The sequence below is a fragment of the Petromyzon marinus genome, unplaced genomic scaffold, assembly GCF_048934315.1.
Source record: "Petromyzon marinus isolate PM22_M1 ecotype Great Lakes invasive population unplaced genomic scaffold, UKy_Petmar_22M1.pri1.0 PM_Scaffold_305, whole genome shotgun sequence".
Taxonomy (NCBI): domain Eukaryota; kingdom Metazoa; phylum Chordata; class Hyperoartia; order Petromyzontiformes; family Petromyzontidae; genus Petromyzon; species Petromyzon marinus.
Genome location: NW_027423286.1, coordinates 65,427 through 83,341, shown reverse-complemented (window position 1 = coordinate 83,341; position 17,915 = coordinate 65,427). Strand labels below are relative to the sequence as shown.

At 49.3% G+C, this 17,915-nt stretch overlaps 2 protein-coding genes across 2 annotated transcripts in view; one reads left to right on the top strand and one right to left on the bottom strand.

Annotated features, from left to right (window-relative positions):
• LOC116937145 (uncharacterized) overlaps positions 1–13,498 on the top strand; it is a 41,372-nt gene extending 27,874 nt beyond the window's left edge. The window contains exons 4-5 of the mRNA XM_076064089.1: positions 6,691–6,711; positions 13,410–13,498. The gene's annotated coding sequence lies outside the window, so the exon portion shown is untranslated. The remainder of the gene's footprint in view (positions 1–6,690; positions 6,712–13,409) is intronic.
• The window catches only part of LOC142923155 (uncharacterized), an 86,161-nt gene that overhangs the window by 3,848 nt on the left and 64,398 nt on the right, over positions 1–17,915 (bottom strand). The gene's annotated exons all lie outside the window — the stretch shown is intronic.

Sequence of the window (17,915 nt, the reverse complement as noted above, 5' to 3'; positions counted from 1 at the left end):
AGGATGTAGTGTGTAGTGTAGTGTAGGATGTAGTGTGTAGTGTAGGATGTAGTGTGTAGTGTAGGATGTAGTGTGTAGTGTAGTGTAGGATGTAGTGTATAGTGTAGTGTAGGATGTAGTGTGTAGTGTAGTGTAGGATGTAATGTGTAGTGTAGTGTAGGATGTAGTGTGTATTGCAGGATGTAGTGTGTAGTGTAGTGTAGGATGTAGTGTGTAGTGTAGTGTAGGATGTAGTGTGTAGTGTAGGATGTAGTGTGTAGTGTAGTGTAGGATGTGGTGTGTAGTGTAGTGTAGGATGTAGTGTGTAGTGTAGTGTAGGATGTAGTGTGTAGTGTAGTGTAGGATGTGGTGTGTAGTATAGTGTAGGATGTAGTGTGTAGTGTAGTGTAGGATGTAGTGTAGTGTAGGATGTAGTGTATAGTGTAGTGTAGGATGTAGTGTGTAGTGTAGGATGTAGTGTATAGTGTAGTGTAGGATGTAGTGTAGTGTAGGATGTAGTGTGTAGTGTAGTGTAGGATGTAGTGTGTAGTGTAGTCTAGGATGTAGTGTGTAGTGTATGATGTAGTGTATAGCGTAGTGTAAGATGTAGTGTATAGTGTAGTGTAGGATGTAGTGTGTAGTGTATGATGTAGTGTGTAGTGTAGTGTAGGATATAGTGTGTAGTGTAGTGTAAGATGTGGTGTGTAGTGTAGTGTAGGATGTAGTGTGTAGTGTAGTCTAGGATGTAGTGTGTAGTGTATGATGTAGTGTGTAGTGTAGTGTAGGATGTAGTGTGTAGTGTAGTGTAGGATGTGGTGTGTAGTGTAGTGTAGGATGTAGTGTGTAGTGTAGTGTAGGATGTAGTGTAGTGTAGGATGTAGTGTGTAGTGTATTCTAGGATGTAGTGTGTAGTGTATGATGTAGTGTATAGCGTAGTGTAGGATGTAGTGTATAGTGTAGTGTAGGATGTAGTGTGTAGTGTATGATGTAGTGTGTAGTGTAGTGTAGGATATAGTGTGTAGTGTAGTGTAAGATGTGGTGTGTAGTGTAGTGTAGGATGTAGTGTGTAGTGTAGTCTAGGATGTAGTGTGTAGTGTATGATGTAGTGTGTAGTGTAGTGTAGGATGTAGTGTGTAGTGTAGTGTAGGATGTGGTGTGTAGTGTAGTGTAGGATGTAGTGTGTAGTGTAGTGTAGGATGTAGTGTAGTGTAGGATGTAGTGTATAGTGTAGTGTAGGATGTAGTGTGTAGTGTAGTGTAGGATGTAGTGTATAGTGTAGTGTAGGATGTAGTGTGTAGTGTAGTGTAGGATGTAGTTAATAGTGTAGTGTAGGATGTAGTGTGTAGTGTAGTGTAGGATGTAGTGTGTAGTGTAGGATGTAGTGTGTAGTGTAGTGTAGGATGTAGTGTATAGTGTAGTGTAGGATGTAGTGTGTAGTGTAGTGTAGGATGTAGTGTATAGTGTAGTGTAGGATGTAGTGTGTGTAGTGTAGTGTAGGATGTAGTGTATTGTGTAGTGTAGGATGTAGTGTGTAGTGTATAGTGTAGTGTAGGATGTAGTGTGTAGTGTAGTGTAGGATGTAGTGTGTGGTGTAGGATGTAGTGTGTGGTGTAGGATGTAGTGTGTAGTGTAGTGTAGGATGTAGTGTATAGTGTAGTGTAGGATGTAGTGTGTAGTGTAGTGTAGGATGTAGTGTAGTGTAGGATGTAGTGTGTAGTGTAGTGTAGGATGTAGTGTGTAGTGTAGTGTAGGATGTAGTGTGTAGTGTAGTGTATGATGTAGTGTATAGTGTAGTGTATGATGTAGTGTGTAGTGTAGGATGTAGTGTATAGTGTAGTGTAGGATGTAGTGTATAGTGTAGTGTAGGATGTAGTTAATAGTGTAGTGTAGGATGTAGTGTAGTGTATAGTAGTGTATAGTGTAGTGTATAGTGTAGTGTAGGATGTAGTGTAGTGTAGGATGTAGTGTGTAGTGTAGTGTAGGATGTGGTGTGTAGTGTAGTGTAGGATGTAGTGTGTAGTGTAGTGTAGGATGTAGTATGTAGTGTAGTGTAGGATGTAGTGTGTAGTGTAGGATGTAGTGTGTAGTGTAGGATATAGTGTGTAGTGTAGGATGTAGTGTGTAGTGTAGTGTAGGATATAGTGTGTAGTGTAGTGTAGGATGTGGTGTATAGTGTAGTGTAGGATGTAGTGTGTAGTGTAGTGTAGGATGTAGTGTGTAGTGTAGTGTAGGATGTGGTGTGTAGTGTAGTGTAGGATATGGTGTGTAGTGTAGTGTAGGATGTAGTGTGTAGTGTAGTGTAGGATGTGGTGTGTAGTGTAGTGTAGGATGTAGTGTGTAGTGTAGTGTAGGATGTAGTGTGTAGTGTAGGATGTAGTGTGTAGTGTAGTGTAGGATGTAGTGTATAGTGTAGTGTAGGATGTAGTGTAGTGTAGGATGTAGTGTGTAGTGTAGTGTAGGATGTAGTGTGTAGTGTAGGATGTCGTGTGTAGTGTAGTGTAGGATGTAGTGTGTAGTGTAGGATGTAGTGTGTAGTGTAGGATGTAGTGTGTAGTGTAGTGTAGGATGTAGTGTATAGTGTAGTGTAGGATGTAGTGTGTAGTGTAGTGTAGGATGTAATGTGTAGTGTAGTGTAGGATGTAGTGTGTAGTGTAGTATAGGATGTAGTGTGTAGTGTAGGATGTAGTTAATAGTGTAGTGTAGGATGTAGTGTGTAGTGTAGTGTAGGATGTAGTGTGTAGTGTAGTGTAGGATGTAGTGTGTAGTGTAGTGTAGGATGTGGTGTGTAGTGTAGTGTAGGATGTAGTGTGTGTAGTGTAGGATGTAGTGTGTAGTGTAGTGTAGGATGTAGTGTATAGTGTAGTGTAGGATGTAGTGTGTAGTGTAGGATGTAGTGTGTAGTGTAGTGTAGGATGTAGTGTGTAGTGTAGTGTAGGATGTGGTGTGTAGTGTAGTGTAGGATGTAGTGTGTAGTGTATGATGTAGTGTGTAGTGTAGTGTAGGATGTAGTGTATAGTGTAGTGTAGGATGTAGTGTGTAGTGTAGGATGTAGTGTGTAGTGTAGTGTAGGATGTAGTGTGTAGTGTAGGATGTAGTGTGTAGTGTAGTGTAGGATGTAGTGTGTAGTGTAGTGTAGGATGTGTAGTGTAGTGTAGGATGTAGTGTGTAGTGTAGTGTAGGATGTAGTGTGTAGTGTAGTGTAGGATGTAGTGTGTAGTGTAGTGTAGGATGTGTAGTGTAGTGTAGGATGTAGTGTGTAGTGTAGTGTAGGATGTAGTGTGTAGTGTATGATGTAGGATGTAGTGTGTAGTGTAGTGTAGGATGTAGTGTGTAGTGTAGTGTAGGATGCGGTGTGTAGTGTATAGTGTAGTGTAGGATGTAGTGTGTAGTGTATGATGTAGTGTGTAGTGTAGTGTAGGATGTAGTGTATAGTGTAGTGTAGGATGTAGTGTGTAGTGTAGTGTAGGATGTAGTGTGTAGTGTAGTGTAGGATATAGTGTGTAGTGTAGTGTAGGATGTGGTGTGTAGTGTAGTGTAGGATGTAGTGTGTAGTGTAGTGTAGGATGTAGTTAATAGTGTAGTGTAGGATGTAGTGTGTAGTGTAGTGTAGGATGTAGTGTGTAGTGTAGTGTAGGATGTAGTGTGTAGTGTAGTGTAAGATGTAGTGTGTAGTGTAGTGTAGGATGTAGTGTGTAGTGTAGGATGTAGTGTGTAGTGTAGTGTAGGATGTAGTGTAGAGTGTAGTGTAGGATGTAGTGTGTAGTGTAGTGTAGGATGTAGTGTATAGTGAAGTGTAGGATGTAGTGTGTAGTGTAGGATGTAGTGTGTAGTGTAGGATGTAGTGTGTAGTGTAGGATGTAGTGTGTAGTGTAGTGTAGGATGTAGTGTATAGTGTAGTGCAGGATGTAGTGTGTAGTGTAATGTAGGATGTAGTGTGTAGTGTAGTGTAGGATGTAGTGTGTAGTGTAGTGTAGGATGTAATGTGTAGTGTAGTGTAGGATGTAGTGTGTATTGCAGGATGTAGTGTGTAGTGTAGTGTAGGATGTAGTGTGTAGTGTAGTGTAGGATGTAGTGTGTAGTGTAGGATGTAGGTGTGTAGTGTAGTGTAGGATGTGGTGTGTAGTGTAGTGTAGGATGTAGTGTGTAGTGTAGTGTAGGATGTAGTGTGTAGTGTAGTGTAGGATGTAGTGTATAGTGTAGTGCAGGATGTAGTGTGTAGTGTAGTGTAGGATGTAATGTGTAGTGTAGTGTAGGATGTAGTGTGTATTGCAGGATGTAGTGTGTAGTGTAGTGTAGGATGTAGTGTGTAGTGTAGTGTAGGATGTAGTGTGTAGTGTAGGATGTAGTGTGTAGTGTAGTGTAGGATGTGGTGTGTAGTGTAGTGTAGGATGTAGTGTGTAGTGTAGTGTAGGATGTAGTGTGTAGTGTAGTGTAGGATGTAGTGTATAGTGTAGTGCAGGATGTAGTGTGTAGTGTAATGTAGGATGTAGTGTGTAGTGTAGTGTAGGATGTAGTGTGTAGTGTAGTGTAGGATGTAATGTGTAGTGTAGTGTAGGATGTAGTGTGTATTGCAGGATGTAGTGTGTAGTGTAGTGTAGGATGTAGTGTGTAGTGTAGTGTAGGATGTAGTGTGTAGTGTAGGATGTAGTGTGTAGTGTAGTGTAGGATGTGGTGTGTAGTGTAGTGTAGGATGTAGTGTGTAGTGTAGTGTAGGATGTAGTGTGTAGTGTAGTGTAGGATGTGGTGTGTAGTATAGTGTAGGATGTAGTGTGTAGTGTAGTGTAGGATGTAGTGTAGTGTAGGATGTAGTGTATAGTGTAGTGTAGGATGTAGTGTGTAGTGTAGGATGTAGTGTATAGTGTAGTGTAGGATGTAGTGTAGTGTAGGATGTAGTGTGTAGTGTAGTGTAGGATGTAGTGTGTAGTGTAGTCTAGGATGTAGTGTGTAGTGTATGATGTAGTGTATAGCGTAGTGTAAGATGTAGTGTATAGTGTAGTGTAGGATGTAGTGTGTAGTGTATGATGTAGTGTGTAGTGTAGTGTAGGATATAGTGTGTAGTGTAGTGTAAGATGTGGTGTGTAGTGTAGTGTAGGATGTAGTGTGTAGTGTAGTCTAGGATGTAGTGTGTAGTGTATGATGTAGTGTGTAGTGTAGTGTAGGATGTAGTGTGTAGTGTAGTGTAGGATGTGGTGTGTAGTGTAGTGTAGGATGTAGTGTGTAGTGTAGTGTAGGATGTAGTGTAGTGTAGGATGTAGTGTGTAGTGTATTCTAGGATGTAGTGTGTAGTGTATGATGTAGTGTATAGCGTAGTGTAGGATGTAGTGTATAGTGTAGTGTAGGATGTAGTGTGTAGTGTATGATGTAGTGTGTAGTGTAGTGTAGGATATAGTGTGTAGTGTAGTGTAAGATGTGGTGTGTAGTGTAGTGTAGGATGTAGTGTGTAGTGTAGTCTAGGATGTAGTGTGTAGTGTATGATGTAGTGTGTAGTGTAGTGTAGGATGTAGTGTGTAGTGTAGTGTAGGATGTGGTGTGTAGTGTAGTGTAGGATGTAGTGTGTAGTGTAGTGTAGGATGTAGTGTAGTGTAGGATGTAGTGTTAATAGTGTAGTGTAGGATGTAGTGTGTAGTGTAGTGTAGGATGTAGTAGTATAGTGTAGTGTGTAGTGTGTAGTGTAGTGTAGGATGTAGTTAATAGTGTAGTGTAGGATGTAGTGTGTAGTGTAGTGTAGGATGTAGTGTGTAGTGTAGGATGTAGTGTGTAGTGTAGTGTAGGATGTAGTGTATAGTGTAGTGTAGGATGTAGTGTGTAGTGTAGTGTAGGATGTAGTGTATAGTGTAGTGTAGGATGTAGTGTGTGTAGTGTAGTGTAGGATGTAGTGTATTGTGTAGTGTAGGATGTAGTGTGTAGTGTATAGTGTAGTGTAGGATGTAGTGTGTAGTGTAGTGTAAGGATGTAGTGTGAGGTGTAGGATGTAGTGTGTGGTGTAGGATGTAGTGAGTAGTGTAGTGTAGGATGTAGTTGTATAGTGTAGTGTAGGATGTAGTGTGTAGTGTAGGTAGGATGTAGGTGTAAGTGTAGGATGTAGTGTGTAGTGTAGTGTAGGATGTAGTGTGTAGTGTAGTGTAGGATGTAGTGTGTAGTGTATAGTGTATATGTATGTATAGTGTAGTGTATATGTAGTGTGTAGTGTAGGATGTAGTGTATAGTGTAGTGTAGGATGTAGTGTATAGTGTAGTGCTAGGATGTAGTTAATAGTGTAGTGTAGGATGTAGTGTGTGTATAGTAGTGTATAGTGTAGTTGTATAGTGTAGTGTATACGTGTAGTGTATAGGATTAGTGTAGTGCCATAATAGTAGTATAGTGTATTGTATTCGTAGTGTAGTATATAGTCGTGTATAGTGTAGTGATAGTGACCCACCCACCCTCACCACTGCCCTACACACTACACTACACTATACACTACACTATACACTACACTATACATTACACTACACACTACACTATACCATACACTATACACTACACTATACACTATACAATACACTATAGACTACACTATACACTACACAATTCACTACACTACTTCCCCCCACCTTCCCCCCCCTTCCCCCCCCCTCCCCCCCACCTTCCCCCCACCTTCCCCCCCACCTTCCCCCCACCTTCCCCCCCACCTTATGCTTGTGTCTCCTTCTCCCCCCCCCCCACGCGCAGCTTCGCCGACGAAAGATCCAGGTGAGAACCTGCGTCGTGGTAGAGGCAAAGGCGGCCCAGGTAACCACCACGGGCTGTCAGGGGCAAGTGCTTTGTGTAGTGGTAGAGGCAAAGGTGGCCCCAGGTAACCACCACGGGCTGCGAGGGGCAAGTGCGTTGTGTAGTGGTAGAGGCAAAGGCGCCCCAGGTAACCACCACGGGCTGTCAGGGGCAAGTGCGCTGTGTAGTGGTAGAGGCAAAGGCGGCCCCAGGTAACCACCACGGACTGCGAGGGGCAAGTGCGCTGTGCGGTGGTAGAGGCAAAGGCACCCCAGGTAACCACCACGAGCTGTCAGGGGAAAGTGCGTTGTGCAGTGGTAGAGGCAAAGGCGGCCCCAGGTAACCACCACGGGCTGTGAGGGGCAAGTGCGCTGTGTAGTGGTAGAGGCGCCCCAGGTAACCACCACGGGCTGTGAGGGGCAAGTGCGTTGTGCAGTGGTAGAGGCAAAGGTGCCCCAGGTAACCACCACGGCCTGTCAGGGGCAAGTGCGCTGTGTAGTGGTAGAGGCAAAGGTGCCCCAGGTAACCACCACGGGCTGTCAGGGGCAAGTGCGCTGTGTAGTGGTAGAGGCAAAGGCGCCCCAGGTAACCACCACGGGCTGTGAGGGGCAAGTGCTTTGTGTAGTGGTAGAGGCAAAGGCGGCCCAGGTAACCACCACGGGCTGTGAGGGGCAAGTGCTTTGTGTAGTGGTAGAGGCAAAGGCGGCCCAGGTAACCACCACGAGCTGTGAGGGGCAAGTGCGTTGTGTAGTGGTAGAGGCAAAGGCAGCCCCAGGTAACCACCACGGGCTGTGAGGGGCAAGTGCACTGTGTAGTGGTAGAGGCAAAGGCAGCCCTAGGTAACCACCACGGACTGTCAGGGGCAAGTGCGCTGTGTAGTGGTAGAGGCGGCCCCAGGTAACCACCACGGGCTGTCAGGGGCAAGTGCGCTGTGTAGTGGTAGAGGCAAAGGCGCCCCAGGTAACCACCACGGGCTGTCGGCAGGGCCGGATGAAGACCTCTGCCATCGAGGAAGTGAAAATTCAATTCGTCGTAAAAAAATTATGAATTGAAAATTTTCTAAAATATTGTTTTCATTGTGAAAATATTATTGGGGGGAGGGGGGGCTGATGGGGAGGGGGGGCTGACGGTAGCTGTAGCTCAGAGGCTTACAACGTTTTAACCCACAGAGCGTGGTTGTGAATGTGTCGCTACTTAGTTGATGGTGTTGGGTGTCCATGCAGTACAGACACACCGCCGGTCTTGGCTATGTACCGCCGTCTTCACTGACACCACCACAGCCACCATCACTGCCATCACTGTTACTACCATCATCACCACCACAACCATCATCACCACCACAACCATCATCACCACCACAGCCACCATCACTGCCATCACTGTTACTACCATCATCACCACCACAACCATCATCACCACCACCACCATCATCACCACCACAACCATCATCACCACCACAACCATCATCACTGCCATCACTGTTACTACCATCATCACCACCACAACCATCATCACCACCACCATCATCACCACCACAACCATCATCACCACCACAACCATTATCACTACCACCACCATCATCACCACCACAACCATCATCACTACCACCACCATCATCACTACCACCACCATCATCACCGTTACTACCATCATCACGGTTACTACCACCATCACTGCCACCACCATCATTACCATCACTGTTATTACCATCATCACCACCACAACCATCATCACCACCACTACCATCATCACCACCACAACCATTATCACTACCACCACCATCATCACCACCACAACCATCATCACTACCACCACCATCATCACCACCACAACCATCATCACTACCACCACCATAAACACTACCACCACCATCACTACCACCACCATCAACACCGTTACTACCATCATCACTGTTACTACCATCATCACCACCACAACCATCATCACTACCACCACCATCATCACTACCACCACCATCATCACTGTTTCTACCACCATCACTGCCACCACCATCACTACCATCACTGTTATTACCATCATCACCACCACAACCATCATCACAACCACCACCATCATCACTACCACCACCATCACTACCACAACCATCACTACCACCACCATCACTGTTACTACCATCATCACCACCACAACCATCATCACTGTTACTACCACCATCACTGCCACCACCATCACTACCACAACCATCACTACCACCACCATCACTGTTACTACCATCACCACCATCACTGCCACCACAATCACTGCCCTTCGCCATCACTGCCACCACCACCATCATCACCATCACCACCACCATCATCATCACCACCTCCATCATCACTGCCACCACCACCATCACCACCACCACCACTATCACTACCACCATCACCATCACCACCATCATCATCACCGCCACCATCACTATCACAACCACCATCACTGCCACCACCATCATCATCACCACAACCATCATCACCACCACCACCATCATCACTACCACCACCATCACCACCATCACTACCACCACCATCACTACCACAACCATCATCACTGCCACACCACCATCACTGCCACCACCACCACCATCACTGCCACCACCATCATCATCACCACCACCACCATCATCACTACCACCACCATTACTACCACCACCATCATCACTGCCACCACCATCATCACCACGACCATCACTACAACCACCATCATCACTACCACCACCACTACCACCACCATCACCACCATCACCACCATTACCACCACCATCATCACTGCCACCACCATCACTACCACCATCATTACTCTTACCACCATCACCACCACTACCACCACCATCATCACTGTCACAACCTTCATCACTACCATCACCACCATCACTACCATCACCACCATCACTACCACCACCATCACTGCCATCACAGCACCTGTGTGTGTATCTGTGTGTGTGCATATCTGTGTGTGTGTATATCTGTGTGTGTGTATATATATCTGTATGTATCTGTGTTTGTGCATCTGTGTGTGTATCTGTGTTTGTGTATCTGTGTTTGTGTATCTGTGTGTGCATCTGTGTGTGTGTGTATCTGTGTGTGTCGAGAGCTGGACCGGTACCGCCTGGATCTCCGCGGTATTCAGGAGGTCCGGTGGACCGGTTCTGGCTCCTGCCACCATGAGGGGTGGACAGTCCTCTACTCGGGGCAGGAGACCACCAAACAACAGGGAGTGGCTCTCATTCTGAACAAAAGAATGAAATGGGGCGTGGGAGCGTGGCGGTGAGGTGTGGGAAGCTGTAAGCCCCAGGCTACTTTGGGCTCGCCTTCCCATCAACCGGAGGCGAGGAATGATGGTCGTGGTTACTTATGCCCCCACCGAAGACAAAGATCCGTGGAGGGATGCAGGTGAAGCCGATGAGTCAGATGCCTTCTATGACCTCCTGTCACAGGTGCTGGCTAAAGTGGCCTCTCGGGAAAGAGTCATCTTGTTGGGTGACTTCAATGCCCGAGTTGGTCATGATGCAGCACCTGGTCTGGAGTGATTGGAAGACATGGGCCAGATCAGCTCAAAAACAATGGTAGGAGGCTGCTAGATTCTGTGCAGCCCATGTGCTTGTAATTACCAACACGCTGTTCCGGCATCGGCGCATCCACACAACATCATGGATGCATGCCGGGTCCAAGCAAGAACATCTGCTGGACTACATAGTGACAGATCAGCAGATGCGGGCCCATGTCCTTGACACCAGGACCGACTGTGGAGCTGATCTGCCCTCTGACCATCGACTAGTCATCTGTAAGATGCGCCTGCCATTCTTCCACTCCGGTGGTGGGTGTACACTCGGGACCACATTCCAACCTAAGGTGGCCTGGTCTCAGTTAGCTGATGAAAGTTGCAAGCGAGAATTGCATCATTGCTTGCGGCTGGGGTTGGCATCGTCCCCCACTCCTCCTAATGTCGAGGGTAAATGGGCGAGGTTTAGGACTGTGGCTCATGCAGCTGCAATGGCTGCTTTGGGTACGCGGTCCAGACCTCCCCAGAGACCCTGGCTGACAGAGGAGGTGTTCAGGATGGTTGAGAAAAAGCGACAGGCCCAATGTCATCGGCTACAGAATCCCACATCAGAGAATGAGGAGGCTTACCGCAACCTTCGCTCGGAGGTTCGGAGAGCCGTGAGGCGCTGCAAGGATGGGTGGTGGTCGCGGGTTGCTGAGGAGATGGAGTCTGCCTCAATGGCCCACGATCAGAAATCTCTATTTAACTCCATCAAAAAAGTTACCTGCTGCGCCATACCTAATACTATCATTAGGAAAATAAACGGTGATCCAATCTCCGACCCCCAAGAACAGGTTTGCAGTTGCTGAGCATTTCTGTGACGTCCTGGGGGAGGGGAAATCCCTCAGCTTGAAAAAAATCGTGGCACAAAGTGAGGATGACCCTGCTGAGGCTGCGGTGCCTCAAATATTGGAAGAAGTCACCCCCTGTGAGTGGCTGGCTGAGGTGCCATCTGTTGAGGAAGTACTGAAGGCGATCCAGAGCCTGAGACCAGGAAATGCTGAGGGAGGGTGGCGTTTGTGCACAGACTGTCCTACATGACATAATATCAACAGTCTGGACCATTGGATGGATTCCGCAGGATTGGAAGGATGCCCTGGTGGTCCCCCTCTTTTAGAAGGGGGACCGCACAGACTATAACAATTACAGGGGCATCTCACTCCTCAGTGTGCCGGGAAATGTTCTGGAAAGGATTATTCAACGTCGCCTTGCCAGGCAGGCTGAGGAGAGGCTTGCGGAGCCCCAATGCGGTTTCAGGAAAGGGCGGTCCTGCATAGATGCCATTTTTTCTGTTCGTCTGCTACAGCAGAGGTGTAGGGAATTCCAACAAGACCTACATCTCTGCTTCATTGACCAGGTCAAGGCCTATGATACCATCAGTAGGCCTGGGCTCTGGGTCGTTCTTCGTGCTTTTGGAGTACCTGACCCTCTGCTCACGATCATTAAGGACCTTCATGATGGTGAGCGGGCCCGGGTAAAACTACATGGCCGGGAGTCAGAGCCATTCCCTGTACACCTTGGGGTGCGATAGGGATGTCCTCTGGCTCCCATATTATTTAACATCTATTTTGACCACGTAGTTCGTGAAGCCTTCAATAGCTGTACCGGGGGAATCTCCATATGGTACAGATATAATGGGAGGCTAATCGATGCCCGGGTGCGGTCAAGGGATGGCTCCCTACTGATCAACTACGTTATGTATGCCGATGATCTGGTAATTCTTGCTCACTCAGAGGAGAAGTTGGAGGCGCTGCTGCTGAACCTGGAGCTTGCCACTAAGAGTTGGGGCCTTACCATCAGCCCCACCAAAACTAAGCACCTGCCTGGGTATTTTGTACCATCAGAAACTCTACCCCCAAAAACTCCCAATTGGTGATAGGGCAGAGAGTGGAGAGTTTCCCATACCTGGGCAGTGTGCTCATGACCGGCTCCGGTTTGACAGCAGAGGTCTCACTCCGAATCAGTCGAGCGGGATTATCTTTTCATCGGTTGCATAACGCTGTGTGGAAGCTACCTGGTCTGCCGCTCCACACTAAGCTTCAGGTCTTCTCGGCCAGTCATTCCCTCCCTTCTCTACGCTTGCAAAACGTGGACCCCCCCTAATGGAACATTTTCGCCGGTTAGAAATATTTAGGCTGGCCTGCCTCCGATCCATCCTGGTTTAACCAGGCTGGATTGTGTGAGGAGCTCACAAATACTGGAAAGATCTGGACAAAGTCCCATCGGTGAGCTCCTCCGGCAAGCAAGGCTGCGTTGGCTGGGTCATGTAGCGCGCATGCCCAGCCACCGCATGCCGAAACAGCTTTTGTTCGGCCGGATCGAGGGGGCTGAACGGGCGCAGCACGGGCTAGAGAAGAGATGGAGTGATGTGGTACAGGAGGACGTGGAGCTGAGTGGACTTGCCGATGACTGGTACCAGCGGTGTCAAGATCGGCCTCTGTGGAGGAGGCTCGTGAAGGACGCTACTGGGCAGTTGGAGGCAGTCGCCCTCCAACAACAACGGAGGGCGGAGGAGCGACGCTCACAACAACGAGCGGAGCGCCGGGTGGCTACAGCACAGAAGGTTGCACAGTAGGGGGCACAGGTGGTGCATCAGCCAGTCATCTCAATCAGTCGACCCGTGGCACCTGGGTCTGCCCCGTGACCTCCTGCCAGCGGGCGTTCGACACTTCACATGGCCTCAGCGTGCACATAGCCTGGCACAAGCGTCGTGGTGACGTCACCGCCACTTAGTGGCGAATGGTTGTTGATTGTTGTTTATGTGTGTGTAACTGTGTGTGTGTGGGGAGCGGTAATGTAGCGGTTAACGCGCTGCGCTACAAACCTGGCGACTCGGGTTCGATTCCCGTTCACGGCCAACACCAGTGACGATTATCTGAACCGGTCGCGGGCCTCCCCTAGGTCGACTCAGCCTCAAATGAGTACCTGGGGTGGTGTGTGAACACCGCCACTGGGGAGACAAAGGTGGTCGGGCGTGGTGCTGGCCACCCACCCCCTTGTGTGCCGTGCCGGCCTTCATAGGTGCTCGCTAACAGCACTTGCCCCTACAGCCTCTCAGAGGCGACACGGGGTAGCTTTGTCTGTGTATCTCACGCGTGTGACCCCCCCTCCACCCACCGACCACCACCCCCCTTCAGTAGACTTTGAACAAATGGTTCAGTTCTCGGACGAGGAGGCATTCGAAGGAACAACTGGCGTTTCAGGTAACGCTCACCTGTACCACTCACTCACCTGTACACTCACTCGCCTGTACACTCACTCGCCTGTACACTCACTCACCTGTACACCCACCTGTACACTCACTCGCCTGTACACTCAGTCGCCTGTACACTCACTCGCCTGTACACTCACTCGCCTGTACACTCACTTGTACCACTCACTCACCTGTACCACTCACTCACCTGTACACTCACTCGCCTGTACACACACTCGCCTGTACACTCACTCACTTGTACACTCACTTGTACCACTCACTCACCTGTACTCTCACTTGTACCACTCACTCACCTGTACACTCACTGACCTGTACACCCACCTGTACACTCACCTGTACACTCACTCACCTGCACACTCACCTGTAGACTAATCAAACTCAGGTAATAGAAGCTTCACTACAGAGACACACAGACAGAGAGACAGACAGAGAGACACACAGACAGAGACACACACAGAGACACACACACACGGAGACACACAGATACACACAAACACAAAGACACATACACACAGAGACATACACACAGAGAGACAGAGACACAGAAACACAGAGACACACAGACAGAGAGACACACAGACAGAGACACAGACAGAGAGACACACACACAGACACACAGACAGAGACACACACAGACAGAGAGACACACAGACAGAGAGACACACACAGACAGAGACACACAGACAGAGAGACACACACAGAGAGACACACAGACAGAGAGAAACACACAGACAGAGACACACAGACAGAGAGACACACACACACAGAGACACACACACAGACACACACACACACACAGACACGCACACAGACAGAGAGACACACAGACAGAGAGACACACAGACAGAGAGACACACAGACAGAGAGACACACAGACAGAGAGACACACACAAGAGACACACAGATACACACAAAGACACACAGAGAGACACACACAGAGAGACACACACAGAGAGACACACAGACAGAGACACACACAAAGAGACACACAGATACACACAAAGACACACAAAGACATACACACAGAGAGACACACACACAGAGAGATACACAGACAGAGAGACACACAGACAGAGAGACACACAGACAGAGAGACACAGAGACACACACAGATACACACAAAGACACACAAAGACGCATACACACAGAGAGACACACGCACAGAGATAATTACACACACACAAAGATAAATATGCAGACACATAAAGAGACACACAGACACACAAATACACAGACACACAGACACACATGCACAAAGATAGAGACACACAGAATAACAGAGAGACGCACACACACACAGACACATACACAAAGAGAGACCCAAAAAAATACACACAGACACACACAGACACACACAAACACACACACACACAGACACACACAGACACACACAAACACACACACACACACAGACACACACAAACACACACACACAGACACACACAGACAGACACATACACACACAGACACACATACAGACACAGACACACACACACTCGCACACACAGACACACAGACACACACACAGACAGACACACAGACAAACACACACACACAGACACACACACATACACACACACACAGACACACACATACACACACAGACACACACACACATACACACACACAGACATACACACACACACACCTACATACACACACAGACACATACACACACACAGACACACACACAGACACACACACACATACACACACAGACATACAGACACACACAGACACACACACACAGACACACACACAGACACACATACACACAGACACAGAAACCCCTCCCACCATCCCCCGGGTCCCCAAGGCCCCTCCCCCATCGTCTAGACGCAGGCGATGAGCGCGGCCCTAGCAACAGCGTCGCCTAGCAACTGTGCCGCGCCTAGCAACGAGGCACCAGCCTCCCTCCTCCCTCCCCATCTCCCTGGATGCCTCTCTCTTAACTCTCTCCCTGCCTCTCTCCCTGCCTCTCTCTCTGCCTCTCCCCCTACCTCTCTCCCTCCCTCTCTCTTAACTCTCTCCCTGCCTCTCTCTTAACTCTCCCCCTCCGTCTCCCCCTGCCTCTCTCCCTGCCTCTCTCCCTGCCTCTCTCTCTGCCTCTCCCTCTGCCTCTCTCCCTGCCTCTCTCCCTGCCTCTCCCCCTGCTTCTCCCCCTGGCCTCTCTCCCTGCCTCTCTCCCTGCCTCTCTCCCTGCCTCTCCCCCTGCCTCTCTCTCTGCCTCTCTCTTAACTCTCTCCCTGCCTCTCCCCCTGCCTCTCTCCCTGCCTCTCCCCCTGCCTCTCTCTTAACTCTCCCCCTGCCTCTCTCCCTGCCTCTCTCCCTGCCTCTCCCCCTGCCTCTCTCCCTGCCTCTCTCCCTGCCTCTCCCCCTGCTTCTCCCCCTGCCTCTCTCCCTGCCTCTCTCCCTCTCTCCCTGCCTCTCCCCCTGCCTCTCTCCCTGCCTCTCTCTCTGCCTCTCTCCCTGCCTCTCTCCCTCTCTCCCTGCCTCTCCCCCTGCCTCTCTCTCTGCCTCTCTCTTAACTCTCTCCCTGCCTCTCCCCCTGCCTCTCTCTCTGCCTCTCTCTTAACTCTCTCCCTGCCTCTCTCCCTGCCTCTTTCCCTGCCTCTCCACCTGCCTCTCTCTTAACTCTCTCCCTGCCTCTCCCCCTGCCTCTCTCCCTGCCTCTCTCTCTTAACTCTCTCCCTGCCTCTCTCTCTGCCTCTCCCCCTGCCTCTCTCTCTGCCTCTCTCTCTTAACTCTCTCCTGCCTCTCCCCCTGCCTCTCTCTTAACTCTCTCCCTGCCTCTCCCCCTGCCTCTCTCCCTGCCTCTCTCCCTGCCTCTCTCTCTGCCTCTCTCTCTCTGCCTCTCTCCCTGCCTCTCCCCCTGCCTCTCCCCCTGTCTCTCCCCCTGTCTCTCTCCCTGTCTCTCTCCCTCCCTCTCTCTTAACTCTCTCCCCTGCCTCTCTCCCTGCCTCTCTCCCTGCCCTCTCTCCCTGCCTCTCCCCCTGCCTCTCCCCCTGTCTCTCCCCCTGCCTCTCTCCCCTGCCTCTCCCCCTGCCTCTCTCTCTGCCTCTCTCCCTGCCTCTCCCCCTGCCTCTCTCCCTGCCTCTCTCCCTGCCTCTCCCCCTGCCTATCTCTTAACTCTCTCCCTGCCTCTCTCTCTGCCTCTCTCTCCCTGCCTCTCTCCCTGCCTCTCTCTCTGCCTCTCCCCCTGCCTCTCTCTTAACTCTCTCTCTGCCTCTCCCCCTGCCTCTCTCTTAACTCTCTCCCTGCCTCTCCCCCTGCCTCTCTCTTAACTCTCTCCCTGCCTCTCTCCCTGCCTCTCCCCCTGCCTATCTCTTAACTCTCTCCCTGCCTCTCTCTCTGCCTCTCTCTCCCTGCCTCTCTCCCTGCCTCTCTCTCTCTGCCTCTCCCCCTGCCTCTCTCTTAACTCTCTCTCTGCCTCTCCCCCTGCCTCTCTCTTAACTCTCTCCCTGCCTCTCCCCCTGCCTCTCTCTTAACTCTCTCCCTGCCTCTCCCCCTGCCTCTCTCCCTGCCTCTCTCTCTTAACTCTCTCCCTGCCTCTCTCTCTGCCTCTCCCCCTGCCTCTCTCCCTGCCTCTCTCTTAACTCTCTCCCTGCCTCTCTCTTAATTCTCTCCCTGCCTGTCCCCTCTCTCCCTGCCTCTCTCCCTGCCTCTCTCTTAACTCTCTCCCTGCCTCTCCCCTCTCTCTAGTTTTTTCTTCTTACCATCAGAGTAAAAAAGAAGATGCTCTTTCGATTTAAAGCTTTCGTGACTGCAATGATTCATCTTCTTCTTCGGTTCTTTCGGTAAAGTCACCACCACGTAGAATGAGAATAAAATAATAAATTGATAAAATAAAATAACACAATAATATTCTCACGACGTTTCGGGCCAACAACACAAGCGGCCTTCATCACCTTCACCTGATGAAGGCCCCTTGTGTTGTGGCCGAAACGTCGTGAGAATTTTATTGTGTTATTTTATCGATTTATTATTTTATTCTCATTCTACGTGGTGACTTTACCGAAAGAACCAAAGAAGATGAAGATGATGCTCGCTGTAGTTGCCACTTGGCTTCGTTCATCATGTCAATGCTTTGCTTTATGTAAACCCCACCCCCCACCCTTTTCAATGTAAGATTTCACAAAAGATGTCTCGCTCTGCTCTCCTTACCCCCTTCCCTCTCACTCTCTCTACCCCCCTCTGTGCCCCCCCTCTCTCTCTCTACCCCCTCTCTCTCTTCCCCCTCTCTCTCTACCCCCTCTCTCTCTCTACCCCCCTCTCTCTCTCTACCCCCTCTCTCTCTACCCCCCTCTCTCTACCCCCTCTCTCTCTCTACCCCCTCTCTCTCTACCCCTCTCTCTACCCCTTCTCTCTCTCTACCCCCTCTCTCTCTACCCTCTCTCTACCCCTTCTCTCTCTCTACCCCCTCTCTCTCTAC